At 37.8% G+C, this 27,895-nt stretch overlaps 1 long non-coding RNA gene across 3 annotated transcripts in view; it reads left to right on the top strand.

The window, feature by feature from the left end:
• The window catches only part of LOC112673888 (uncharacterized), a 76,752-nt gene extending 49,074 nt beyond the window's left edge, over positions 1-27,678 (top strand). For all 3 annotated transcript variants that reach the window (XR_004803443.2, XR_003145098.3, XR_003145101.3), the window contains one exon: positions 27,434-27,678. This is a non-coding gene — a long non-coding RNA (uncharacterized LOC112673888). The remainder of the gene's footprint in view (positions 1-27,433) is intronic.
• The last annotated feature ends 217 nt before the right edge of the window (positions 27,679-27,895 follow it).

The following is a 27,895-nucleotide window of genomic DNA, read 5'->3' as shown; positions in this document are numbered from 1 at the left end:
AAAAAAAGAATATGCAAAAGGGACTCTGTGTGGCCCACAAACATAAAATATTTATCATCTGTTCTTTTACAAAAAAGCTTGCAACTCTCTGATAGATCTGTTGAAGCACTTGTATCTAGAATATATAAAGCACTTGTATAACTCATCAATAAGGAGACAATCCACTTAAAAAGAAAAGAAGGAATTCAGGTAGCATTTAGATGCAGAGATTAGCCCCTGGATGATAGCCGGGAAACAGAGATTATAACCATAAGGAGCTGAATTTGGCCAACAGCCCGAGTGGGCTTGGAAGTGGATTCTTTCCCAGAGCATCCAGTAAAGAACAGTCCTGCTGATTTTGTAATTTCAGTCTTGTGAGACCTTAAGAAGAAGACCCAGCTGAGCCCAACTGGACTTCTCCCATACAAAAACAGTTAATAAATGTATATTACTTTAAGCAGCCACATTTGTGGCAATTTGGTGTAGCAGCAATAAAAACCTAATGCAGAGGGTGACAAATGTACACAGACATTTCAAGAAAGGTCACGGACGAATACACCCATGATAAAGAAGCTCAAAATAATTAATTTTCCATCAGGGAAATTAATTTTTAATAATTAGTTTCCATCAGGGAAATGCAAACTAAAATGAGATACTGCTGTATACCTACTGAAATGGCTTTAAAGAAAAGACTGACAATTTCAAGTGTAGGTGTTGGTATGGAGTAACGGAAGCTCTCAGACACTGCTTGTGTGCATGTAAAATGAGGCAGCTACATTGGAAAGCAGGGTAGCAGCTTCTTAAAAAGCTAAAGGTAAACTTACTGTCCATCTCAACAATCTTATGCTTAGGTATTTATCCAAGGGAAATGAAAATACAAGTCCACACAGAGACTTGCACACATATATTCACAGCAGCATTACTTATAGTAGAAACCAAAAAAAAAAAAAATGGAAACAATCCAAATATCCATCAAGCGATGAGTGGATTAACAGAGTATTCTATTTCCATAAAATAGAATACTGTTGATCAATAAGAAGAACAAACTACAAATACGTGCTACAACATAATGAATCTCAAAGTATTGTGCCAAGTGAAAGGAGCCAGACAGAAAGTATTATATATTCCACGATTCCATTTAAATGAAGTTTCCAGAAAAGGCAGACTTACAGAGACAGAAAACAGATGAATGGTCGCCTGGGGCTGGGAGCAGAAGCAGGTGCTGACTGCAAACAGGCGCAAAAGAGTTTTGGGGGGTGATGGAAATGTTCCAAAGCTAGATTGAAGTGATAGTTGCACAGCTCTATAAATTTACTAAAATTCACTGAATTGTACACTGACTTGTAATGATAGGTGCACATTATGGTGCACCTATCATTAAATTATACCTCAATTTAAAAAATGGTAATAATTAACTTTGGCAAAAGTAGAAGAAAGGAAATGTAATCATAATACAGTGCTCAGCTGTGAGTAATATTTACGTAGACATAACTGGATATTGATTTAATCTACAAAAATGAATACAGCTACATTGGAGTCATGGAGCTGGGGAAGCAGAGGCCGTGGGAGTATGTATAAGAGAGTAAAATATTCAACTACCGTAACAGGAAGTAAGTAGATTATGTACAAAATTTATGTGTCTAAACATAGCAAAATACACATATTATTTAAACATCTAAGGCTAGGCAAGTGCCAACAAAAACAGCTAAAAGAGTCAGGTGATTGGCTCTGAAAACATCAAATAAGGAGTAGTGCCCGAACTCCAGGGGCATCATAAGGTCGAGAGAGGTGAAGTCTGAGGATGAGGGAGGTTTGGGATGGGGTGGGATGCAGATGGTGAAGATGCGGTGGGCATTAGGTAATATCCAGAAGAAAACTGTATAGAACCTAGAATGACATGTCTTCTCTATCACAGGCTTTTTTTTTCAGAACCATTCGGAGCAAAATGTGAGCTCATTCTCTGAGAACTCACTTGTATCCTACGTGGTATGCATATCAAATCCTCTCACTTCTCTCTGAACACAGTTGCACTCATTTAATTTTAGATAATACATACATTTGTCTGCCTAGTAAGGATACATATTTCACCACTGGAAAATTTATTTATTTATTTATTTTACCACTGGAAAATTTAAACAAACCCTCTGCTTTTCATAGATTTCTTGATGATAATTCCCAAAGCAGAGTTTAAGTCATTCAGGATGCGTTCTTTAATTTTTCCCTATTGATGATATAAATAAGGAAATGGGCCCCCAATGGAAAGTATCTTCTTTCTGTCTTCGGTCAGGAGTGTTATCAATTTGTTACATAGAGTTTTAATTCTGATTTGGTATTTATTATTAAATGGATATAAGGAAAGGGATATTTATGTTATATTATGTGGCCTTATCCTCAGCTTTAGATCACATGGGACACTCTAATATTTCTTTCCATCAGTTCTTTTAGTATTCAGTATTCTACATACATTTAATCGTATACTTTAGGCTATTGTATAATAATGATTTAGGGGCTATTGACATAGTCTCAGAGGCTAACTCAGTTGTAACACTTAAAAATTATTAGTTCTAAAATGAATATGTCCTTGGAAGAAATTCATGTCATATCAAAAATGAAAAAGTAGAAGGTGAAAGTTTCCCTTTATCGGAATGGTTGAATTATGTCCACCAAGCATCCTACTTGCTAAAATAATTATGTGCTCGTAACAAAGCAATGGTTTCACATTCTGGCAAACTAATTTAGATATTAGAAATAATTTAGATATTATGACCAGGACAATAGTCACATTGGTCATTATAATTGGGAACAACAAGTCTGCCTCAAATTGCCCTGTCCTGTTGATTCCTGTACTGTTGTATCATGAGAGGAATGGTATCTGAATACGAATGGAAAAAGAACAGCTTTGGACATGGTGAAGGAGGAGAGAGATGCTGCTGGATTAGAAGATAATTACTTTGGGGATGAGAGGTGAGTTTCTGGTAAATGCAACCAGATACTTTTGGGTGTGGTTAGTGAGGTGAGTCAAAGCCTTTTTTTTTTTTTTTACCTTCCACATAGCCCTCCCCTCCTTTACGTCCTGAACCACAGACTGGGGTTTGAGCAATTCAGGAATGCATTCCTTAAGTTATCTTTATTGTGTATGAAGATGGTGGAAATTCCTGTGAAGTTTGTTTTGTTTTGTTTTGTTTTGGGAGTGGGGGTGGGGGATTGGGTTTGCCTCCAGTCAGTGTAGTCGCCAGTTTGGTCTTTCTGTGGATTTTCATGAGTATTTTAATTAGCAGTCTGAAGAAGGTGAATTAGGCACTGCTAGTCTTGTTGCTATGATAACAAAGAAGGCCTTGAATATTTTATAAATCTTTGTCATGGAGGCTAAGACCAGAATTTAAATGGAAACTTGTAGGATATTTATCCAGACAGGAGATTGAAACATACTGCACTTGTGTTATTTCTGCCCTCATTTATCCCCTACAGCTTCCACATACTAATTCATTATGGCATGAACAATATGGGACTATGGTTTTCAAAACCAGGTTTTATAGGACTGTGCTCTATTTCTATTTGGGAGGATGGGGTGGCTCAAAGGAGAAAGCACTGGACTTGAATATAGAAGATAGGAATTTGAGTACTAGTCTGTCGGTTAGGAGTTGTGTGCAACAAAGACAAATTACTTAAATTCAGAGCTTCAGTTTCCTTATCAGCAAAATGAGATTAGCAATACCTACCTCCTGGGGTTATTGTGAGACTCAATGAAACACTATTGAGGACAGTATAGAACCACCTGATAATGGCAAACAACGACAGTGTGGTCCTTGCCCTCATAGAGCTGGCTATCAAGTGACATAGTCAGTGTCGAATAATCAATACGACAAGGAATGTAAAATTGTACCTGTGACAGGTGCTATGAGGAGAAGCTCTTTTTTCTCATACTACATATCCCATCTTCCAAAAAGAATCTATTGTCTCAGCTGTCAAAATGTAGGCCGTCCTCACTTCATGGTTCCAAAAGACATGGATTTCAGTTATAGGGGTTTAGTTCGATAATACCGGTTCTCCAACAGCATGGTTCAAATTTCAGTTACTGCAGTATATAAACTATGAACTATGAGTAATTAAATAAAGTAAAAACTTTGCAGCTAGGTCTTCAGTCCACAAATCCCCACATAAATAACAGATGCGCATCCTCATCTATGACCAATCACGTCACCTCATTTAATGCCTGTGGGCAGCTAGTCACTGCATACCTGTTATTCAGTTCATGCACAGACAGCAAAGCGTGTAATTATGTTGCCTCTTTGTCTCTTAGTGATAAACCCGTTCGACCTTTTGCAAAAGCGAGTAATTAAAAGAAAGAATTGAGCCACAAAGATGAGCGTGCTATAAAGAAATGAAAATTGATAATGCTGGAAATGAGATTCAAATCCAATATAAATGCAGTAATAGAAGAAATACCTGTCCGTGGGAACATTGGCATTGCCATATTTCAAGTGGCTCTAGATTTTTAGCCAGCGAGACTTAGTTAAGGTACCCTTATCAACATCACTGTGGAAGTGGTTGTGACAAAGAGGATGGAGATGTTCCAGGGGACATGATGCTGACAAATAAGTTCTCACTAAAAGACCTCAGTGGTATTTCGATACGTTGAAAGTGCAAGGGGATAAACTGTTGGAAGTGGATCCAGTTTAGAGACTAATAGTTCACCAAGGCATGGAGAGATATTTGCTCATTATTATAAGTAATGCAAGAGGAATTAGGCAAATTTTGTCCAAATTACCCTTGATAATATTTTTTTAATGAAGGAGTAAAAGATGAAATCTCAATGTTTCTAATGTTTTAAATGACAGTGTTCTAAATAAATAATAGTTGTGATATTTTTTCCACTTAACCTGTAGATTCATAACTGACAGTAGAGAGTTTTTAATGCCTTGAGAAAAATTTTTAAAGGTTGGGGAACCAGTTTTTCCCACTGATTACCAAGATCAATTATTAAGATGCATGGTTCTAGTTTGCATGGACATATTTATAGTTCTGCAGTCCTTTCCAAGCAGGAAATACCTGGTTATAAAAAAATTCACTGACCGCAACTGCTACCACTTTGATCTGAACCACCATCACCTTTTGCCCGGATTATTTCTATAATCCCTGAACTGTTCTGTTGTTGTTGTTGTTTTTCTCTGCTCCTGGCCTTGGGCTTCTGCAGCTTGTTCTCAATACAAAACCAGAGATCCTGAACAACGTGTGACCGATCATTTTATGCTTCTGCTAATGGCTTCCCATATTACTCAGAGGGGAACTCACAGTCCTTACTTTTTATAAGACCTCTTGTGATTTAAGTTTTTGGCACTTTTCTGGCCTCATTTTTTGTTTTCTTCTTAGTGTCTCTCGGCTCCAGCCAAAGAGGGCAACTGGTTTTTTTCAACTCATAAGGCATGTGTCTGCCTTAGGGTCTTTGCACTCTCCATTCTGTCTCTGGAATGTTCTTCCTCTGATAGGCTTTACTCAGAGGATCATCTCCATGGTGACTTGCCCTGGGAATACGCTCTAAAATTCACCCCCTCACTGAATATTTCTCATCCCATCTTTCCTTCTTTACTATTATTTATTTTTTACCTTAGCAAACATCAGTACCATTATATATTTTACTTTTTTATATTGTTAATTTTTTTCTAACACTCACTACAGTATAAGCACAAAAAAGACAGATGTATTAGGCTCTACCTTATATCCCCCGTACCTACTATAGTGCCCAACATGTGGGGGGTGGCCTCGAAACATCTGGCAAATTAATGTTGAGTGCATGATTGAGAGCTTACAGTTTTTAGCGTTTTACAGAAATAAAATTATTTTTTGGATCATAATAATGTGATTTGACAAGTAAATGTGTGTATTTTTTGCCTGAATATTAAATTCCACCAGAAGATGAAAACAACTATAGCTTTACCTTCAATGACAAATATATTATCATTTAGCTCACTATTAATCTTCTGTTTGTGTGTGTTGATGACAGTTATACCTGAGTCCATTTATAAATCTGGCATCATAATTTTAATTAATTCTATTATTCCTTCGCTGTCTTCGATGCCTTGGTTCAGCAGACAGTGTAGGCTCTAGATCATGGTGTGTCATATTATGTACTGAGCATGTTCTTAACAATGTGAAATGGTGATTGGTTTTCAGTGGACTGAAAAAATGGCTATATTTTGGTAGGGCGCAAAATATTCCATAACCACTTGGTGATAAACAAATAAATCCCCATTATCTGCTCTTGCCTCAAACTGCCATCTTCAATAATTACTTTGTCGCTCTCATTTGTTTTTTTGACTAAGAAGAGGTAGTCAACTTCTAAGCATTTATTCCTTGAGATTTTATACATTTTCCGTTAACATTTTACTTTGAAATAACTTCAGATTACAGAAAAGTAAAAATAGTAAAAAGAATTCATATATATATCTACGACCCATGTTCTCTAGATGTTAACATTTTACCACGTCTGTCTTATCATTCTTCCTACTGTATGTGTGTATATGTGCATACAAATATCGTTATTGTTCCCCAACCATTTGAGAGGAAGTTGCAGGCATATGCCACTTTAGCCCTAAATATTTCAGTGTGTATTGCTAAAAACGAGGATGTATTGTTACATAATCTCAGTTTAATGATCAAAACCAGGGAATTTATAAAATTTTTTTAAATTTTTATTTATTTATGATAGTCACAGAGAGAGAGAGAGAGAGGCAGAGACATAGGCAGAGGGAGAAGCAGGCTCCATGCACCGGGAGCCCAAAGTGGGATTCGATCCCGGGTCTCCAGGATCGCGCGCTGGGCCAAAGGCAGGCGCTAAAGCGCTGCACCATCCAGGGTTCCCAAAACCAGGGAATCTATAATGTACTTTTGGGCAAAGCATTTCTAAAACTGTATGTGTTGGTAACGGATACCATCCTGATTATTATTACGTCTACAATTTAATCCACCTTCAAAGGGAGCATTATGTCATCGTTGCCTTTTGTTCTTATTTTATAAATTTTTCTTCAAATGATGTCAAAGTGAAGCTTATTGCATCCTGACAATGATTGTATCACACCGTTTCTTCATTGCGAATTTAAAGGAGCAGATCAAAAGTCACTCTGAGACCTCCCAGAAATAACACATCTGTCTCAGTTTTTAGAGTTACTATTTTTGGTCTGGTAAAATTAGATAAGACCCTTGGGATTCAAAGGTTTGTGATGAGCGATTTTGAATGTTCACAGAGCTGTTTCTCCCCACAAATTATGATGTGCTTTTGTTACTGTGAGGTCATGGTACTGCCCCCCGCCCTGCCCCACGCACTGTATCATATCAGCTTTTATAGTGTAATGAACATATGACGGTTTCTTTTCCTATTCTGCTCTTTTGATTTGTTCCTCCCATCCCAATGGCTGCTGAAAAACTTCCTACGAGTTCTTTGCAGACAGGTCTCACTTGGCACATTTGCTTGCCAGAGCCTCCCAAATCACATTTGCTGGTTAGTCATCTATTATTTTTCCTTTGTCCTCCTTTCCTTTTTCCATTAGGACCTATGGGTGGTAACACATTTCTTGCCTCTAGTCCCACATTCCTGCTTTATCCCTTGTGGTTCCTTTATATCCCAGTCACACCTATGTAAGCAATCCCTTTCTAAATAAATTCTCATCAGATTAAAATTATCTCATTTTCAGTGTGCCATTTGTTTCTTGAGAGGATCTTGGCTTATCCAGTGCCCTGTTTAGAAGCAAGTTTTCAAATCCTTTCAGCTAATATGATCCTAAGGGTATAGAGTGTATGTGTGCAAGTATGTGCATAATCCACTTAGACACAAACCACATTTGTGAACATATATTTATAATTATTCTGTATATTCAATTTTCATAACATTTTATGCATCACGTAACCTTTTTATATGATATTAGTCTTTGGAGCTCTCCTTTTTAATAATTGCAATCTTTTGCATGGTGGCTGATTATAACATAATTAAGTTACACATTTTCCTCTTTGGAAACATTTAGGTCTCCCTAAACCTTCAAATTTCTCTCCTATTTAATGCTTTGACCAAACTTACGAATCCATCATTTTTTTGCATTTTTGTTTCTCACTTTTGTTCGTATCTTGTCTTCTTCCTTGTTCCCTAACCCTGACATTCCTTTCTTCTTCAAAGTAGATTTTTCTTTTTTGTCCAAGGCTCTCCTTACACTCTCTTTATCTATGAAGTATTTATTTTTTATTTATTTAATTTCTATGAAGCTTTTAGAAGCTTATAGAAGATCCTTCTGCAGACCTGAACTATATATACTCTTGAATTTGAATGAAAGGGCAAAGAAGAATGAAGCATCAAGGGATAGTTTTCCTAGCTGAGGGGTTTTCTTTGCTTTACCCCATTGTTTGAGTGCCAGGCCGAAGCTTCTGTAGGATGGGTCGAGATCTATGTCAGTCTTGGAATTGAGGCCTGTGTTGGGCTTAGCAGCTCTCATTCCCCCAGGCTTATGAGACCACCTGCAATCTCAGCCTGTGCAGGACTAGGACTTAGTCTTGGGGTTCACTTGGACTCTTGGGACTGGCTACTTGCTCCAAATCTCTCTTTCCCATTGCTCTTCGCTGTGTTCTGAATGCCAGCCTCTCTGGTCCATCTGTTCTTTCTGGTCCTTTCTCCCTGTGCCTGTGACTGCCCTTCTCCCCTACACTGTGCTCTCTGCCTAGGGAAACCCCTGCTACGTAGTGAATGAGTCTTCTCCTTAATCTGTAACTCTCCATAGATCTTGCCTATGACTAAAATAAAAGCAAGTCTCCCCCAAGTGTGCTGCTCCTTTCATGAGCATGATCAGAGGAACAACAGGGAGGAAAGTAGAAGCAATCTCTAATTTTTAGGCCTATTCACTTGTACTTTATTGTAAAAAAAAAAAAATTTGTTCTACTTTGAGGCTTACTCTCTTCGGATGCTGACCAGTGACTCTCATTGACTGGTCCATCTATCCACCTTCATCAACAACACTGGCCCCTGGCTCCGTCATTTCCTTCGCCCTCAATCTCACATCCACTCTTGGTCTTTCATATCTACTTTGGAGGCCCTTCTAACCACTAGTAGATATACTCATGTGAAACCAAAATTCATCGACTTTTTTTTTTTTTTCTAAAGCAGTAAGATAAAATTTTTGAACTACTAAATTTTGACTGCTAAAAATGGTAGTCTGTATAATTGTTTAGAAATATTCAGGCCCTAAAGGAGAATAAAACACTCCACTTCTTTGAATTGAGGAGTAGCCAAATAACTTTCTCTGGCCAGTGAAACACAAATGGACCAATCGTGTTAGTGTCATTCACAAGCTTCACTGGCCAATGGCTCATTACATTTTTCCTGCTTCTGAGGTTGCTGAGATACAATGTAAATGTGCAATAGACTTGTTTTAAACTGCTGATATTTTCAACACAATTTAGGGTGTACTGATGGATATATTGAGAAATAGAGATTGTTCTCTTCCCAACCAAAAAATGTTTCATCTACAAGGGCCTTTATTTTCTACCCAAGATATTCTGTGGTGGTGACTATGTGTGTATGTGTTTCCTAGTTTTTGAGCATAAAGCATATTGAATTTCTCCAAGATAAAGGAGCATATACACAGAGAGCTTCCCTTTGGTGGGTAAGTTTTTTCCACTACTTGCCTCAAATGGGAACCTTACTGGAATAAGTCCTGTTATTTCAGGACTGAGAAGGGGGTTTCCTCTAAAAAAAATATATATATATTAGACGTTTCTCCTTTTTTTCCCCCTTACTCCAATGTGTGTACATCCCTTCTTGGGATGGAATGACCAGAGCTATGCTAGAATACTTGATTTGACAATTAGAACATCAGCTCCAAGGTTCAGAAACAATCCTAATAATATTGATCAATTAATTCTCTATCTTCCTAAGAAAATGAAGAGCTGTTGTGTGTCCAATATCCACACAAAGCTCCTTGGCTGATTAATAAGACCATTTAAGAGTTTTGCTTTTTCTTTCTTTTTTTAAAAAAAGATTTTATTTATTCATTTGAGACAGAAGGATGGAAAGAGTGTGAGAGAGAGGGGGAGAGAGAGAGAGAGAGAGAGAGAGAGAGAGAGAGAGATCATGAGGAGGGGGAGAGGAAGAGAGAGGAGAAGCAGATGCCCCACCAAGCCGGGAGCCTGACATGGGGCTCAGTCCCAGGACCGGGAGAGATCACGACTCCAGCCAAAGGCAGACACCTAACCATCTGAGCCACCCAGGCACCCCTTAAGAGTCTGAATAAGGACTAATATTTGGAATATAACATTCATTCTGACGTCTTGTTTAGTCTCCATTTCTTGTTTTCCTCATTCCAGAACTAGATCAATTGTCTTATCCTTTTTCCCCCTCTTTGGTTGAAGCTCTTGAACACGGCATCCTCTTTTTTCTTGAGGTATCATTCACTGTCTGCCTCAGTGGTGTGCTGGAGCCGACTCCCTCGGCCTCCCGAGAACAGATTGTATTTTTCTTCCCAACTTCAGGTTCAGTGGCTTCACATTGAGTGCAGTGACTTCAGCCATGGTGGCTGATTTACAGAGAAAATAAAACACATTGGCTTCCTATATTTAAATTTTCATCCCCATATGTGTAACCATATGGACACTTTTCATCCAGGACTTGAACCTAAACCTCCTTCCCCCCTTCAGCTCTAGCCATCTCCCTGAATTCCATTTCCGCTGCTCATTCCCAAGCCCATATCCTCCTTGACGTAATTTGGAACTGAGTCATCCCTGAAATAGTAGACCAAATACCCTACCCTGAGTTCATACCCTATTATCCTCAAGCTCTTCCTCTCATTGCACCAATTTTTCAGAACTCCAACCCATTTATTCTTCCCCTTCCACGAATATATCAGCTCTTTTCTGTCTATGCTTCTATTTCTGACCAGCCTAGTCCCCACAATCCAACACATCGATTATCATTTTTTTTTCTCCCTTAATCCCTTTAGTTCCCATGTGGATCAATCAATCCCTGTAACCTGTGTGCTGCAGGCTGTTGAACGTAGAAGTTCAAGAAGCCACGGAGAAGCAGCTCTACATATTTGTGTTTTGTGACTCAGGGGTTGGGTTGGCAAATGTTTTCTGTAAAGGGATGTGTAGTGAATATTTTAGGCTTCATGGGCTGCATACCATCTCCTTTTGTGTCATTTCCTCTTTTGTGTGATACTTTACAAATGTAGAACTCTTAGCTTGGAAGTTTATAAAAACAGGCCAATGCCTGGAATTAAGAGCCAACACCTGCTCTTACCTCAGACTGACGCACGGCAGTGCATGGCAATTCTTGTTGAAAGCCTCCATCTGCTCCCGTTCTCCACAGCAGCCTCTCTTAATTTTGACCATCACAAGGTTCTTATGCAGCTTGCCCTGTGCCTCAGCTTCATAGCAGACCATGCCTTACTGTTCGTGAGTAGGCCTTTGCCTACCTGTTTTTCTCATCACCTTCTCACATCCTTCTGTTCCTACTGCCATTTCAAACAAATCGAGACCTTTTTCATTTTGAAAGACCACCATGGACTCCAAAGTCTCAAAATACCACTATAGCATACAATGTTCCCCCATAAACTATGAAGTGTACCCATAAATATAAATTGCCCCACAAAGCCCTAATGAGGAATGCTACATGACAGACAGTCATTGGCATACTCACTGGCAAGGAGGTGTTCCCAATTTGGATATGGATATGGTCATACCTCAGCAACATTACAGACTATTACATGTCCCCTTCATGGTTGCTTGGAGGAGCCAAATTTGTGAAGATAAAACTCCTGAGCGCTGGAGACTTTCTGTATTTACAATTCTGGAAAAGATCTTTAGACTTTCTGTCACTTCCTACTTTGTCACATGAGGTTCCCCCTGCCTAGAAGACACTTCAGTTACCCTCACCCCCTCTTCACCTGGGTAGGCCCTATTTCTGGGATAACTGGGTCAAAGTATACAAGCATTAAGACACCTCATGATGCATATCTTTGGATTATTTGTCAGAAATATTTATCAGTTTAAACTGCCACTCACAGTGTGTAAAAGTGTCCTTTCTATCAAACGGGGGACATATTTTTACTATTGTGTTTCAAAATGTGTTAACCGAGTTGTTTTAGAAGAATGTTTAAACCATATAACTGCTGACATGTTTGACCCCAGTGCTTTATTCTGTGAGTGTTTGGTATGCTATAATTATAGTTACTAATAGCTCCCATAATTCTTTACCTCGGTTTAGTCTATGGAATTACTTCAGCACTTTGGGAAAAATTATCCTGGGGTTGTTATAAAATTTGCTTTGCTAGCCATGCGTGGCACCTGAGACTGTAGGTATTTAAGTGATTACTTCTTGGGATGTGCTCATCCGAGTGCAAATGAGTTTGGCTCTGAACAGATTTTAGCAGGCGTTTGACAGCTTGGATGACTGGCACATTGTCATCTTCATAACACACCTAAAATGTGGAGTGCCAAAACTCACAAACAGGTCGGGTGTAGTTAAGATCTGAGACCTTGTCCAACTTAGTTAATGTTTTAAATCATAGCAGCATAAATATGCCAGCTTTAATTAAAATTATGGCCTGTGATGTAAAATATGATTATCTTACCTACAGATATATATTTTATTTTAAATTCAATACTCATGTTAAAATGTGTTTTTGTAAGACTGGTGTGTGGTGTTGGATTGATAGCTGGTCGGTGGGACTGGAAACCTCCTTGGGCAAAAGGGGTAATTTTGACCTACTGACCAGCACTTTCTTACTCTGAGCATTTTGAGTTCTTATTGTTTTTGTTCTAGGGCTAAAACTTGGAGGATTTTTATTGATGAGGAACAAAATCCGTTTTGTTATATCACATGTAAATAATAGACATTAGCAAAACACAACAAAGGGGCCCTGGACAAAATCAGTGATTCATAACACATAAAACACTCTTTTCTGGAAATTTAATAAAGAGGACTTTGAATCCTCTTTATTAAGGGTAGTTGCCCCCTTATCTGTGGTTTTGTTTTTGCAGTGTCGGTTACTCTGGCAACCGCGGTCCGGAGGCAGATGACCCCCCTTCTGATGAATCATCAGAAGGCCAATAGAAGACTCACCCTACCCTAGGCTGTGTCACAAAGCCTACGTCATTCCTGTCACTCAGGCGTTTGATCATTTCACATCATCGTAAGAAGGGTGAGGACACTATGATAAGGTGTTTTGGGAGAGACCGTAGTCACATAACCTATTACAGGGTGTTGTTATCATTGTTTTATGTTATCCTTTGGGACTGTGGCTAATCTGTTGCCATGTCTAATTTATAAATTAAACTTTTCAGTTATGTAGGTCACGTGGGTCTGTACCATCCCTGGTTTCAGGCTCTCCTCCATCCACCCCCACTTGGAATATATCCCCTGGGAAAAAGGGAGCAGGGCTGTAGGGATGGTTCTGGCTTTAGTACTTCTTTATCTAGTACCTGTGTTATCTTAAAGCCCTGAAGAGAAGAGCTGAGAGAGACGACAGTGAGTTTTTAATTTCCTCATTTCGTTTTTCCAGACAAGGAAATTGAGATGCAGAGACTTGTCCATGATCTCACAATGAGACAAGTTTGAGGCAGAGACCAGAAGGCAGATTAAAAAAAAAAAATCCAGTATAAATTAAGTATTAGATTAGGGTCAGGTGCACAGTACAGTGATTCAGCAATACTCTATGTTACTCAGCGCTCATCACAGTAACTAATCCCCCTCACCTTCACCCATCCTCCCACCCACCTGCCCTCTGGTATCCATCAGTTTGTTCTCTAAAGTCAAGAGTCTGTTTTTTGGTTTGTCTTTTGTTTTCTTTGTTTTGTTTCCTACATTCCACATTTAGAATTATGTTTTTCTATGGTTTTGTTTTTTTCTCTGACTTATTTCACTTAGCATTAGACACTCTAGACCCATCCACGTTATTGCAGATGCCAAGATCTCATTCTTTTCCATGGCTGAGTAATATTTCAGAAGGCAGATTTTTTTTTTTCTTTTTTTTTTTTTTTTTCATTTTCACTTTTGCAATCTCTCTTTGATGATACAGAAAACAGGTCTGTCTGGTAGTTTGAATTATTTGAAATCTGAATGACTGATGTTTCTTAAACATGCTATAATTTATGTATTATAGTGAGTTTTATTCTTCCCTAGTATATGTTAAGCAATTTTACATTAATTCCAAAACTGATTTATGATCTGGGTAGCTTGGGTGACTTTCTTAATCTTTCTAAACTTTCATTTTCTCATGTGAAAGAGGAAGATAATATCGACCTTGCATGGTTGCTTAAAGTTTTAGAGACGATGTATATAAACACTATAGGTACTCAAGATATAGTGGCTAGGGATAAAAAAAAAAAAACCGCAGCTAATATTCATTGATACATATTATTGTTTAGTACTTTACATGAAATATCTCTTTTGATCACTTAGACTGTTTTGATGAAGATTACCATTTAAAAATATATTTAGCATTGCTCAAAAGCGTGTTCTAATTCATCTTCTGGAGTGTTTACATTCATGTAATCAGAAGAGCCAGTTTTCTGAACCTGAAGCGACAGCGTCCCTGCTAGATAGAGCCTTCCTTGTGTATGATCATTTTGTAGACATCTCTGGATCACCATAGACCCTGCCCCTGATCATGACACTGTATTGCTTTACGTGGAGGTGTATTCGATTCCTATTAGTCTTGTAACAAATCACAAACTTAGAAGTTTAACAGAAGACAAATGTGTTATCTTGCAGTCCTACAGATTAGAAGGCCTACACGTGTCTGTCTCGCTCAGCTAGAATCAGAGGGTTGGCTCGGCTGCGTTCCCTCTGGAGTCTCTAGGGGAGAACATATTTCTGTGACTCTTTCAGCTTCTAGAGATTGCCCTGGCTTGTTGGCCCCATTCTTCCATCTTCAAAGCCTGTATAACATTAGGCCATACTTGTCCCAGGCTGTTATCTTTCTGGTTCACTCTCTTCTGTCTCCCTCTCGCATTTTAAAGACCCCCCGAGATTACATAAGGCCCATTTAGATAATTTGGGAACATCTTATTTTAAGATCATGGGACACCCGAGTGACTCGGTGGTTGAGCATCTCCCTTAGGTTCAGGTCGTGGTCCTGGAGTCCTGGGATTGAGTACCACATGGAGTCTTGGGATTGAGTCCCACATTGGGCTCCCCGCGGGGAGCCACTTCTCCTCTGCCTGTGTCTCTGCCTCTCTCTCTCATCGTGTGTTTCTCTCATGAATAAAATAAATAAGTCTTAAAAAAAAGATCAGCTGATTACCGACCTTCATTACACGTGCAACCTTAATTTCCCTTTACCATGTAACATAATGTAGTCACAGGTTCTTGGGATTAAGACACAGACATCTTTGGGTGGGTGGGGGGCATGATTCTGCTAACCACAGGAGAGTGCCTCAGAAGCAGTAGAAGTTGCTAGTTAGGAGCTCGATAATCTTACTTTATGCTCTCCATGGAAGAATCTGATAGCATGGACATGTCCTTCAGCTGCTCGTTTCGTCATCAGTGCTGCTTTGCAAATGGGAGATTTCCTTTTGCCAGCAAAATTGTCTTATATAGCATTTGTGTGCAGCAACATACTTAAGATGTGTTAGTATTATAATCCCTACTATATCTCAACAATTTACCCTCAATGAGACAGTGTGATAGGGGAAAAAACAGTTTTGGGGGGAAGGGTGGGGACTGGGTATCACCCATACTTTACTTTTTTTTTTTTTAATTTATTTTTTATTGGTGTTCAATTTACTAACATACAGAATAACCCCCAGTGCCCGTCACCCATTCACTCCCACCCCCCGCCCTCCTCCCCTTCTACTACCCCTAGTTCGTTTCTCAGAGTTAGCAGTCTTTACGTTCCCATACTTTACTTTGCATGCATCCTGACCCTCGTTGTGGCTAGGAGAACAAGGTGGGAGGCAGATGAGTCTAGGATTGAGTCTCAATGTCAGCTACATGACCTCAGGGCAAGTATTTACCTCTTATAAACTACAGTTAGTTCATATACAAAATGGAAACGTGAGTGCTCTTTTATAGGTTTCTTGTTATGAAATGAAGTAACGCCTGCGAAGTATTTACCATAGTACCTGACTCATAGAGGACCCCATTAGTGTGGGCGACTTGCTAGTTTCATCTCTGTGAAGTTTAGTTCCCTTACCTGCAAGAAAAGTTTGGTTTAGTTTCTTCACCCAGTTCTGATAAGGTGTATAGATTTTAATAGGTACTAAATATCTCTGCTATAAATGCTAGACATCCATTTAGGTTTTTTATTTTTATTTTTGTTTGCGATGGATCAGATAAGGTATATGCTTTTAGGATACTATCCTTTTTACTTTAGGTTGCAAACTTAATGGCATATTTGGTTATAGAACTCTTTTTGATTAAAAACATCTCTACTGGGATGCCTGGGTGGCTCAGCCAGCTGAACATCCAATTCTTGATGTCAGCTCAGGTCTTGATGTCAGGGTCATGAGTTCAAGCCCTGCGTTGGGCTCCATGCTGGGCATGGGGCCTACTTAAAAAAACAATCAAACTACACTATTTCTGTACCAGTTTCCCTTTTCTTCACATTAAATATTATTTATTTGCCTTTCATCTTTGTTTTCTTTATCATTTTGGCTAATAGTTTGTCTAATTAGCCTTACTTATTTTTAAACCAGCTTTTAGTTTTTTTGGACTATTTTTCTTGTTTTTAAACATATCACCAAATTCTGCTTTTATTACTTTATTTCTTATACTTTGTATTTTTTCTTACTGTTCTTCTAATTTCTTGAGATGGGTAGCTAGTTACTGATTTTCACTCTTTTTCTAAAAAAAAACATGCAGTAAAGAGTGTACATTTTCTTCTGAGTATTGCATTAGCCTGTATCTCACAAGTTTTGATATGTAGAATTTTCATTATTAATTATATTTTGAAACTACCATTGTAAGAATTATAATCCATGTATCATTTAGATGTGTTTTTAAAAAATTTCTAAATATATGGGGCTTTTTGCTTTAGCTACCAATCTTACAGTATTTACTCAGTGATTATGGTCTGAATGATACATATTCTTTGATATTTGTTGAAATTTGTCTTGATTTCTAGTAGAGGGTCAAATTTTGTAAATCCCCTATGTGGGCTTGAAAAAAATGTGCATTCTTAGTTGGTGTATATGCATAACTTGATACACCACATACTGATATTTTGTCCTTGACTTATCAATTAGTAGGAAAAGATTATTAAAATCTCTCACTATGAGGGTGACAAAACATGAGAGACACCTAACTCTGGGAAATGAACAAGGGATAGTGGAGGGGAGGTGGGTGGGGGTTGGGGTGACTGGGTGATGGGCACTAAGTGGGGCACTTGGTGGGATGAACACTGGGTGTTATGCTATATGTTGGCAAATTGAACACCAATAAAAAAAAAAAAAGATTTGGGTTCAGCTTATATTCGGGCATGAAGAAATCTGGAGTATCTGGTACCTATGCTTTAATAATCTACTTTGTAAATTTAGCATATTTTAAATACATTGCTGTTTATATCCACAAAAAAAATCTCTCACTATGATTATGACATTATTAATTTATTCTTGCATCTCAATTGAGTTTTGCTTGCTATATCTTGAAGCTATTTTGATAGGTATAAACAAATTTGTAATTTTTTTGTCTTGAAATTTTGTTAAATTATTAATGCTTTCAATATATAATGACCTTCTATATTTCAAAATACCTTTTGGCCCTAAATTGCATTTTGTCTGCTATTAATCAGGAACTACAGTTTTTGTTTACTTGTTTGTTTTTGGGCCAGATATCTTTTTGCTCCCATTACTTTCACTGTGTCTTTCTATTTTAGGTGACCCTCTTTTAAATATGTGTAAGTGAATTTTTTTGTTTATTCAACCTTTGAGTTTGTAACTGATCTGTTTTTATCTTCATCGAAAATTGTGTTTTGTAATTGAGATATATTTGACATATAACATATGTTTTCAGGTTTACAAGGTGATTTAATATTTATATATATTGCAAACTGATCATCATAAGACTAGTTAACATCCATCATCACATAGTTACACTGTTTTTTCATGAAATGAGAACTTTTAAGATCCATTCTCTTAGTAACTTTCAAATATACAAAACAGATTGTTAACAGAGTCGCCATGCTGTATATTACATCCCTAGGACTTATTTATTTGATAATTGGAAGTTTGTACCTTTGGCCACCTTCACCCGTTTTGCCCATCCATCTGTCCACCACCTCTGGCAATCAGCAATTTGTTCTCTGTATCTGTGAGCTTTGTTTTGTTTTGTTTTGTTTTGTTAGATTCCAGATATAAGTGAGATTACTTTATATTTGTCTTTCTCTAACTTATTGCACTTAGCATAATGCCCTCACAATCCATCCGTGTTGTCACAAATGGCAAGATTTCCTTCTTTTTTTATGGCTGAATGATATTCCATTGTATATGAAAATCTTCTTAACGGGAGAATTGGGTTCTTTTGTATATGCTTTTGTTAATGGTGTTTGGGGATTTATTTCTTCTTTTTATACGTTTGCTTTCCTCTTTGACAGATTAAACTGTAAGTGGTGGAAATCATGTACATAGAAAGGACTGTAGAAGCCAATGGGATGGATTGATACAAATGAGGGTCCAAGAGTTTGAGAAGCAAAGGCAGAGCTTAGAGGAAGGCTGAATAAGCCAGAGAAAGAGATCACAAGGAGAGATAAATTCTGACCAGAAAGACAGAGAGAGGATCTGGAAAGGCAATGTCTTAGGGTTGAGTAGTTGAAAAAGTCTAGGTAGGAGTGGATTGTCGGTAATACCAGATTCTATGAAAGGTGATTAATTTGTTAGAAGATTGTGGAAGTGAATGTTTCCATGGAATAGTAGGGACAAAAGTTTTGTGGGCACAGAAAAGGCCTGATACAGCATATAATCTTAGAGTGAAAGATTTATAAGGATAGGGACAACTTCAGGATGGGAAAAGATACCTATCAAGATGTGGGAGCCTTGATGCAACAGAACAGAGGTCCCTGATGAATCAAAGTCTTCAAGGTAATAAAAATCTCTGCACTTTCTTCTGATGTGGATTTCTTTTCAAGAGTCTACATAGAGACTGCACAGATTACATGCCTAATTACGAGTTGTAAGAAATGCAATATAAATGACGAGGGTGTCTCAATAGGCAGTGCTGATGAATCCATTAATTTGGATATCATTGATCAAGCACTGTGAAGTTAATCCTGCAATGTGGGTTAGATCAGAGCATACATTAATAAACGCACTTGCGCTTGACCTATAAAATGAATTATCAACATGTCCCATAGGGCCGTGAAACCGGTGAGCTCTCTGAAGAATCATCACTATCACTAAGCCATTTTAAAGGCCTGGGTTTAGATTTTCATTAGGAGAAATATCTCTGAATGTCTTTCCTAATGAAAACCAAGTGCCTAATTTTTGCTAAAACAGACTCAGGGCAATTATTAAAGTTTTTGCTCTTAGAGTGAAAATAAAGTAATTTTACTTTACCTGTACCTTTTGTCACCTTTCCTTTGGGAAGTGACTGCAATTACCAATTTATTTAGCAAATATTTATTAAACAGTGCTGACAGCGTGGCACTCATCCTAAATGACACTAGCTTATCACACAGATTTAGGAGGAGCTATTTACATTTTATTTAGGAAAAGAATACTTAACTAGGCTGTACTTCATCTAGGTATCTTAAATAAAGCACTATTTCAGGATAAAGAGTAATTACCCACATTGCTGAAAGTTTTGACTGTTCAGAAAAAGCTCTGTTCATTTTCTCCTAGAACTCTGAGAATAGGATATTGAGAAAAACAATGTTAAAAGGTGGCTGGATACCTTTTGAGATGGCTCCCTTCAGAAAAGAGGATTTTGCTTTCTGTAAGAAAAATCCTTTTATAGAATCTTTGCTTATGAAAAGTGAATGATTTCCCCCTAGTCCACCTAGATATTGGGGAAAGTGCTTTATTTACTTTACATAATAAAATAATAAGAATTTGGCAGTTGTCTCCTGGCAACTCAAGAAGGAGTTGTATTAGAGCTTGAGCACTATTCAGAGAAGAGGAAAGATGGAGTTAGAGTCTTATAGAAAGAGAACATGGCTGGGGCGCCTGGGTGGCCCAGTGGTTGAGCATCTGCCTTGGCTCAGGCCGTGATCTCGGGGTCCTGGGATTGAGTCCCCCCACAGGGAGCCTGCTTCTCCCTCTGCCTATGTCTCTGCCTTTTTCTGTGTGTTTCATGAATAAGTAAATAAAATCTTAAAAAAAAAAAAAAAAAAGAGAACATGGCTGAAGGTCAGGGCTGAAGGGATAAAGAGAGTTGTTAAGAGGTTACTTATGGTAGAATGATTGGATGTATTTATGATATAAAACATTCTACTCGAAGTTGGTTTCTGATCTGTGTATAATCTAATTTTTTTCCATAATCTTTAATAAAAGTCAATTTTACACAGCAGCCCTTATTTAATGGTGCTTTTAGTAATGAATGATGAGGAGCTCTCCCATGCTTGTGACAAGGTAGAAATGGAGACTTCACCTTGAGCTCAGAGGGCAAGGAGGGCAATTTCAATTTCAGAAGGAATAGGAATTGCATAGAGGAAACCCTTTGGGAACACATGGGAGTATTGTGGAGGGTCTAGTCTTCTCATGGAAAACAGAGTGGAAGCAGAGTGATCTTATTTACAAAAACATGGTTCCTGGTTCCTGGATGCCAGAGAACTTGATGATAGCTGGCTTACACTAGAAATGCTGATAGCAATGTCAGTTGATCATGAGAATTTGCTCACTCCAAGCAGCCCACGGGAAAAAAACAACCAACCAACCAACCAACCAACCAAACAAACAAACAAAAACAGACCTTGAAACTGTTAGGATTTGAATTGGAAATAACAGATTTTTTTCAAAAAGGTAAGTGAACACATTCTATTTCAACGTAAATGCCATTCCAATATTAACATTTTCCTGTGTAGTTAGCACTTCTTTTTCAAGCCATTTTCAGCTGTAGAGAAACTTTAATAGGTCAAATCATGTTCTATACAGTAAAAATAGTTTAATTCTTTTGAGAACTTTAGTAGCTTGTGGTCCAAAGGAGGTCAGACTATATCTTAACACCTGCTTTGCATTCTCAATAGCTTTTAGCAAAAGATTCTCATGCAGAATGTACACCCAGTCATTGAGGTTACCATTTGCTGAACACAGTAATAATGACTTCCAATGGGAATTATTATTATTTTGATAGTTTTTTTTAAGCTAGTGTTTCTCCTGATATAAAAAACCATGCAACCATATAAGAGAAAGTTAGGAAGCCACAATGTGTCAGATAAAACTTGGGAGGAGAATCACAGAACAGTTAAGAAGGACCAGGCTTTGGAGTTAAACTGGGCAAGTTGAAATACTGGCTCTGTCTCTCACCTATTGTGACTCTGGATAACTTACTCATTCTCCTTGCTCCTCATTTAAAAAAAAAATCTATACAATGAGAGGATTAAATTAACTGGCACGTGGTAAGTGCTTAATAAATGCTAGCTTCCATAGAAGGTGATTCTCGATGCTATCAACCAAGTCACCTATCCATGTAACACCCATTGTTACCTAGCCTGTGCTAGGATCTGTTAGACTATGGAGACACAGAAGAGGAAACACTAACCCCATTCTTTTAAGGCTTCATAGGCTTTAGAGTTTTGGGGGGAGCCTCGGGCTAAGACTCATTCTTCTGTGACTGTATAACCAATAAGAAATAGGAGAGAATGAATTGGGATCCAAACTTTATCCTTAGAAGCTCAACATTTCCAAAACATGGGGTGTGGTAGAGAGAAATAGGAAAATGGGGTATCCCAGATTCACCTATCATTCCTTTATAGACTGAGCAGCGGAGGGAACCCTTCCTTCCGGGCTGTGAGGAAGACCTTGCCAAGGTCTTCCATGGGCTAGCTTCATGAAGGCAGGAAGTAGATGAGAAAACATCTGTTCTCGTGAAGAATCAAGACTGAGAGAGCATGGAAAGGTCACCTTTCCCAGTCTGATTCAAAAGAACTTCACCCAAGTGTGGGTGGGTCTTGGTCTAATCCCACCATCATAATAAAAAATTCCTTTTGTAGCCTCATAAATGTGCATATGTGTGCAGTTTTAAATTCAAGAGGATGGATTTTGTATTAAAGGAATCTCCATTCATGTTTATTAATGGAGAGGTTGTAGAGCAGGACTGGTGTTTGTTTCATTTATTTAGCACTTGTGACAAGATGGCTCTGGGCCTGGCTGGTGCGAGGGCATTGCTTTATTGATTAAATAATGTGATGAAAGGGAATGGTGCTTATGTGTTGAGAGATTATTGCCAGAGACACTTGGCCAACAAAGTGCTGAAAGGAGAGCAGTGTGACACTTTCACTGTAAGTAATTAGCAGCCAGTTGGAACTGAAACACAGTATCCTGGGGAAAGTTCCAGTTAATGCTGCAGGTTTGCATTTTTGAAGGCATGCAGAATCATACATTTTGTTTCCCAGTTGAGCTCATTTTTTTGACTCTGAATAATTAAAAATAAACATCTGAAACTACAGTGACATAAAACAATATATTTGAAATGGCACAAAAGAAAACAGTCCACTTTTACAGAAAAGGGTCACAGTTCTATTCTCAGGAATCATATATAAAACAGTAAAAAATTTCAAACAGTGCATTTATTACATTACTTTATTGTGGTTCTAAAGAAAGTCTACAATTCTTAGAGATGTTTTAGGATCTGTGTGAAGTGGATGTATTTGTTCACGCCTTTATGGGAGAAAACAGGGCTGGACTACTCATGAGTATAACCTGAACTTATCTATTGGCCTATGGATTTGAAAGATATTTTGCCAAGAAAGATGGTGATCTCTGAGAACCCAAGGCAGTAGTGGATTTACTTCACGTGATGGCGTTGGGGTTTACTCTCTGCCTTGAGTACATGGTCTAATCGACTGGAAAGGGATGCATGGAGCATTAGGGGCTCCTCTTGACAAACTGACGTATATCCCACCGTTTCTGTTCCACCATGGACTAGATCTATCGTAATCAAAACAGAGTATTTTTTCTAACGTTCTCTTCTTCATTCTTTATCTTCTTTCTTTCTCTCTTTTTCTTTCTCTGCTTGAATTCTTTATTTCCCTTCTCCTTTTTTTCCCTCTCTCTCTCCTCTCTAGTAAATAGTTAAAACAAGGATTCTGGAGGCTGTCTTCTTGTTTCCAAATCCTGGTACTTTGACATATTAGCTATGTGACCTTGGGAAAACCACTTGATCTTTCTGTGCCTCAGTTTCCTCATTTGTAAAATGGTTATAAAGGTAGTATCTAGAGCATAGGATTATTATAAGGATACATGTTGAAAATATTGAAGTCATTCTTGACACATAGTAAATGCTATTATACTTCATATATTTTTATATACTAATAAATACTCTGATTTGATTCCCACTGACTCAAAAAATATGTACTGGTTCCCTAAGATCTACACAATCATACAAGGGGTTCAAGGTGGGTGTTCAATTGTTTGGCTATAAACTGTCTTTCGAAAGTTTTTTCACAGCATGCTTCACATACTCCATGTTCTGGTCACTCACTACCACCTGAATTTGCCATATATTTTCCTACTTCTCCAAACTACTCACTCAGCCAGAAATGGCTTCATTTCTTCTTGTTTTCTGACACTCAGAAGCTGAACACTTATGTTTTTTATTATTTATCTAAAGAGATTGAATACTACAAGTACATTAAAAGTTTCCTGTGTTGACTGTTCTCATTTAATAGGGTTGTGGGAAGCCAAATAATAGCTCCCCTCTCCCAAATGTCTGCATCCTAATTCCTGGAGCTAGTGAAAGTTACCTTACATTGCAAAGACTTTGCGGATGAGATTAGGATTGTCAGATGGGAAGATTATTTGGATTATTCACATGGCCCCAAGTGCAGTCACAGGTGTCATTATAAAGAGAGAGGAAGGGAGATTTCACACAGAAGCTAAGGCACCTGTGACTGTAGAGGCAGAGTTTGGAGTGATGTAGTCACAAATCAAGGACCACCAGCAGCCACCAGAAGTTGGAAGAGGCAGTGAACAGATTCTCCCTTAGAGTCTTCAAAGGGAGCATGGCCCTGTCTACACCTTGATTTTAGCTCTGTAGGACTTATTTTAGACTCTGGCCTCCAGAAGTATAAGAGCGTGAATTTATGTTGTTGTTAGCTACAAGTTTGTGGTGATTTGTTACAGCAGCCTCACGAAACTACGACGGTAGTATTGCGGTCTACTATTTTATTTCCAACATTTTCCTTCATTTATTTTTTAAAGTCATATAGAGTAAAATTCACTGTTTTTGGTGTACAAGTCCTTGAGTTTTGACAAATTAATAGATTCGTGTAATTACTACCACAATCAATATATAGAATAATTACGGAAGAACAACAAAGCTGGAGGCATCGTACTATCTGATTTCAAACTATGTTGCAAAGCTATAGTAATCAAAACAATATGATACTATCATGAAGACAGACACATAGATTAAAGGAAGAGAATAGAGAGCCCAGAAATAAATCCATGCATATACGGTCAAATTAATTTATGGTAAAGAGGCCAGGAATATGTAATGGAATGCAAAAGAGTGAAACTAGACCCCTATCTTACACCATACACAAAAAATAAACTCAAAATGGATTAAAGATGTGAGTGCAAAATCTGATATAAAAGTCATAGAAGAAAATGTGGGTGGTAGGCTTTTTGACATCAGCCTTGGCAATGATTTTTTTTTTTTTTGATGGGGGGATCTGACACCAAAAGCAAAGGCAATAAAAGCAAAAATAAACAAGAGGGATTACATCAAACTAAAAAGCTTCTGTACAACGAAGGAAACCACCAACAAAATGAAAAAGACAACCTATAAAAGGGAGAAAATACTTGGAAGTTATATACCTGATAAGGGGTTAATGTAAAAAATAAATAGAAAACTCCCACAGTTCAACTTCAAAAAAAACAAAATAAAAACAAACAAAACCCCCAAAACAAATCTGATTACAAAATGTACATGGGAACTGAATAAACATTTTTCCAAAGGAGGAACAAATGGCTGCAAGGTCGGTGAAAAGATCATCGACATCACTAATCATCAGGGAAATGCACATCAAAACCACGGTACGCTATTACCTCACATCTGTTAGAATGGCAGTCATCAAAAAGTCAAGAGGTAAGTGTTAGCCATGATGTGGAGAAGAGGGAACCCTTCTGTACTTTGATGGGAATGGAAATTGGTGCAGCTGTTATGGAAAACAGTATGGCAGTTCCTCAAAAAATTAAAAGTGGAACTACCGTATGATCTGCAATCCCCCTTCTGAGTACATATTAAAAGGAAAAGAAAACAGGGTCTCAGAGAGAAATCTGCACTCCCATACTAATTGAGTCTATCAATGCATGAATGGATAAAGAAGATACGGTACATATATATGTTGGAATATTATTCAGCCGTGGGAAAGGAGATCTTGTCATTTGCAACAACACGGATGGACCTTGATGGTGTTGTGCTAAGTGAAGAAGGCAGATGGAGAACAGTAAATACCCCATGACATCACTTCTATATGAAATCTAAATACAAAGTCAGATTCATAGAAACAGAGTGGAAAGTGGTTGCCAGGGGCTGGAATATTGGGAAAACGGTGAATAGTTACTAAAAGAGCCTTCAGCTATAAGATGAATAAATTCTGAAGATCTAATGTACAACATGGTAGAAGAAAGTTTTTCATAATATGTATGTATATGAAATGACCATGTCGTGGACTTGAATTATCTTATAATATTTTTTGGTCGATTATACCTCAATAAAGTAGAAATTTAAAAAAAAATTAAAAAATATAGAGAGAGAACAGTTCTAACACCTACTGCCATGCCCCACTAATTGTCCTTGTGCTACTCCTGTGTAGTCAAATTCTTCCCACACACTTAAACCCTGGCAACCATGGAACATGGTTCATGTTCCATGGAACATGGATCATTATAATTTTGCATTTCCCAGAATGTCATATAAATGGATTTATTCAATATGTAGTTTTTTCTTTTTTTTAAAAAAAAGATTTTATTTGGGGCACCTGGGTGGCTCAGTCAGTTAAGCATCTGCCTTTGGCTCAGGTCATGATCTCAGTGTCCTGGGATCAAACCCCACGTCAGGCTCTCTGCTCAGCAGGGAGTCTGCTTCTCCCCTCTACTTCTCACTCTCCCTCTGTACTCTTCCTCTCTCTCTCTCTGTCTCTCAAGTAAATAAGGAAAGAAAAATCTTTTAAAAAAAGAAAAAAAGACTTTATTTATTTATTCATGAGAGACACAGAGAGAGAGGCAGAGACATAGACAGAGGGAGAAGCAGGCTCCCTATGGGACTCGGTCCCAAGACTCGGGATCACACCCTGAGCCGAAGGCAGACACTTAACTGCTGAGGCCACCCAGGCATCCCCAATATATAGTTTTTTGAGTCTAATTCTTTCACTTCACATAAGCATTTGAAATATATCTCATGTCATTGCGTGTATCAATAGTTTGCTCCTCTTTATCACACAATAGTATTCCATTCCACAACTAGTTTATTCATTCCTTGAATGAGGAACATTTGAGTTGTTTGCAGTTATTAGTAATTATGCGTAAAGTTGATATAAATATTCATAAAAAACTCTTTGTTTTTATTTCACTTGGGTAAATATCTATGAGCGGAATCTGTGGGTTGTATGGTAAACGTATGCTTAACTTTATAAGAAACCACCAAACTGATTTCCAAATGTCTGTACTACTTTCTATTCACAATGACAATGTGTTAGAGTTCTACTTGCTTTTCATCCTTTCTAGTACTTGGCATTGTCATTTAGAAATTTTTTTAGGGGCGCCTGGGTGGTTCAGTCGGTTAAACGACTGACTCTTGGTTTCAGCTCAGGTCATGATCTCAGAGTTGTGAGATGCAGCCCCCATCAGGCTCAGCACTGGGGGAGGGGCCTGCTTAAGATTCTCTCCCTCTCCTTTTGCCCCCTACTCACGGGCTCTCTCTCTCTATTTCTCAAATAACAAATAAAATAAAAATAAAAATCTTTTTATATTTTATTTTTAGCCATCCTAATACTTCCATGTAGTGGTAGCTCACTGTGGTTTTTATTTGCATTTCTCTAATGACTAAGTATGCTAAGCATATTTTTCATCTGTGCTTGTTTTCCATCCGAATGCTTTATTTGATGAGATGTCTAATATTCTATACACTGTTCTAATTGAGTTATTTTTAAAATTTTGAGTTTTGAGAGCCCTTTGTATATTCTAACAGAAGACTTTTGTCAAGTATGTGATCTATAAATATTTTCCCCTAGTTGGTTGTTTTCCCATTCACTTAATGGTGTCTTTTGTAGGAACAAGCTGTAATTTGGGTGGAGTCTAACTTATAATTTCCTTTTTTTTTCAGATCATGGTGTTGGTGTCAAGAGCTCATTGCCTCATTAAGAGTCACAAAGATTTTCTCCTACATTTTCTTCTAAAATTTTCATAGTTAATGTTTCACATTTAAATTTATTATTCATTTTGAGTTTATTTATTTTTTTGTATAAAGTGTGCGCTTTTTTTTTCACGTTGATGCCCATTTGTTCCAATTGTTGAAAAAACTATCCTTTCCCCATTGAATAGTTTTGTCAAAATAAAGTTGGCCTTATTTGTGTGTCTACCTCTGGATTCTCTGTTTTATTCTGTGAATCCCCGTGTCCATCTTTTTGCCAATATGATGTTGTCTTGACTTCTGTAGGTTTATAGTAAGTAATAAAATCAAATTTTATTTCATTATTTTTCCGCCTTTGTTCTTTTCCAAATTTTTTTGACAGTTCTAACTCCTGTGCCTTTCCACATATATTTTAGTATTAGCTTGTTGGTGTCT

Source organism: Canis lupus, chromosome 10, assembly GCF_003254725.2.
Source record: "Canis lupus dingo isolate Sandy chromosome 10, ASM325472v2, whole genome shotgun sequence".
Classification (NCBI taxonomy): domain Eukaryota; kingdom Metazoa; phylum Chordata; class Mammalia; order Carnivora; family Canidae; genus Canis; species Canis lupus.
The sequence above is the reverse complement of the archived record's forward strand: the minus strand, read 5'-3'. Positions and strand labels throughout refer to the sequence as shown.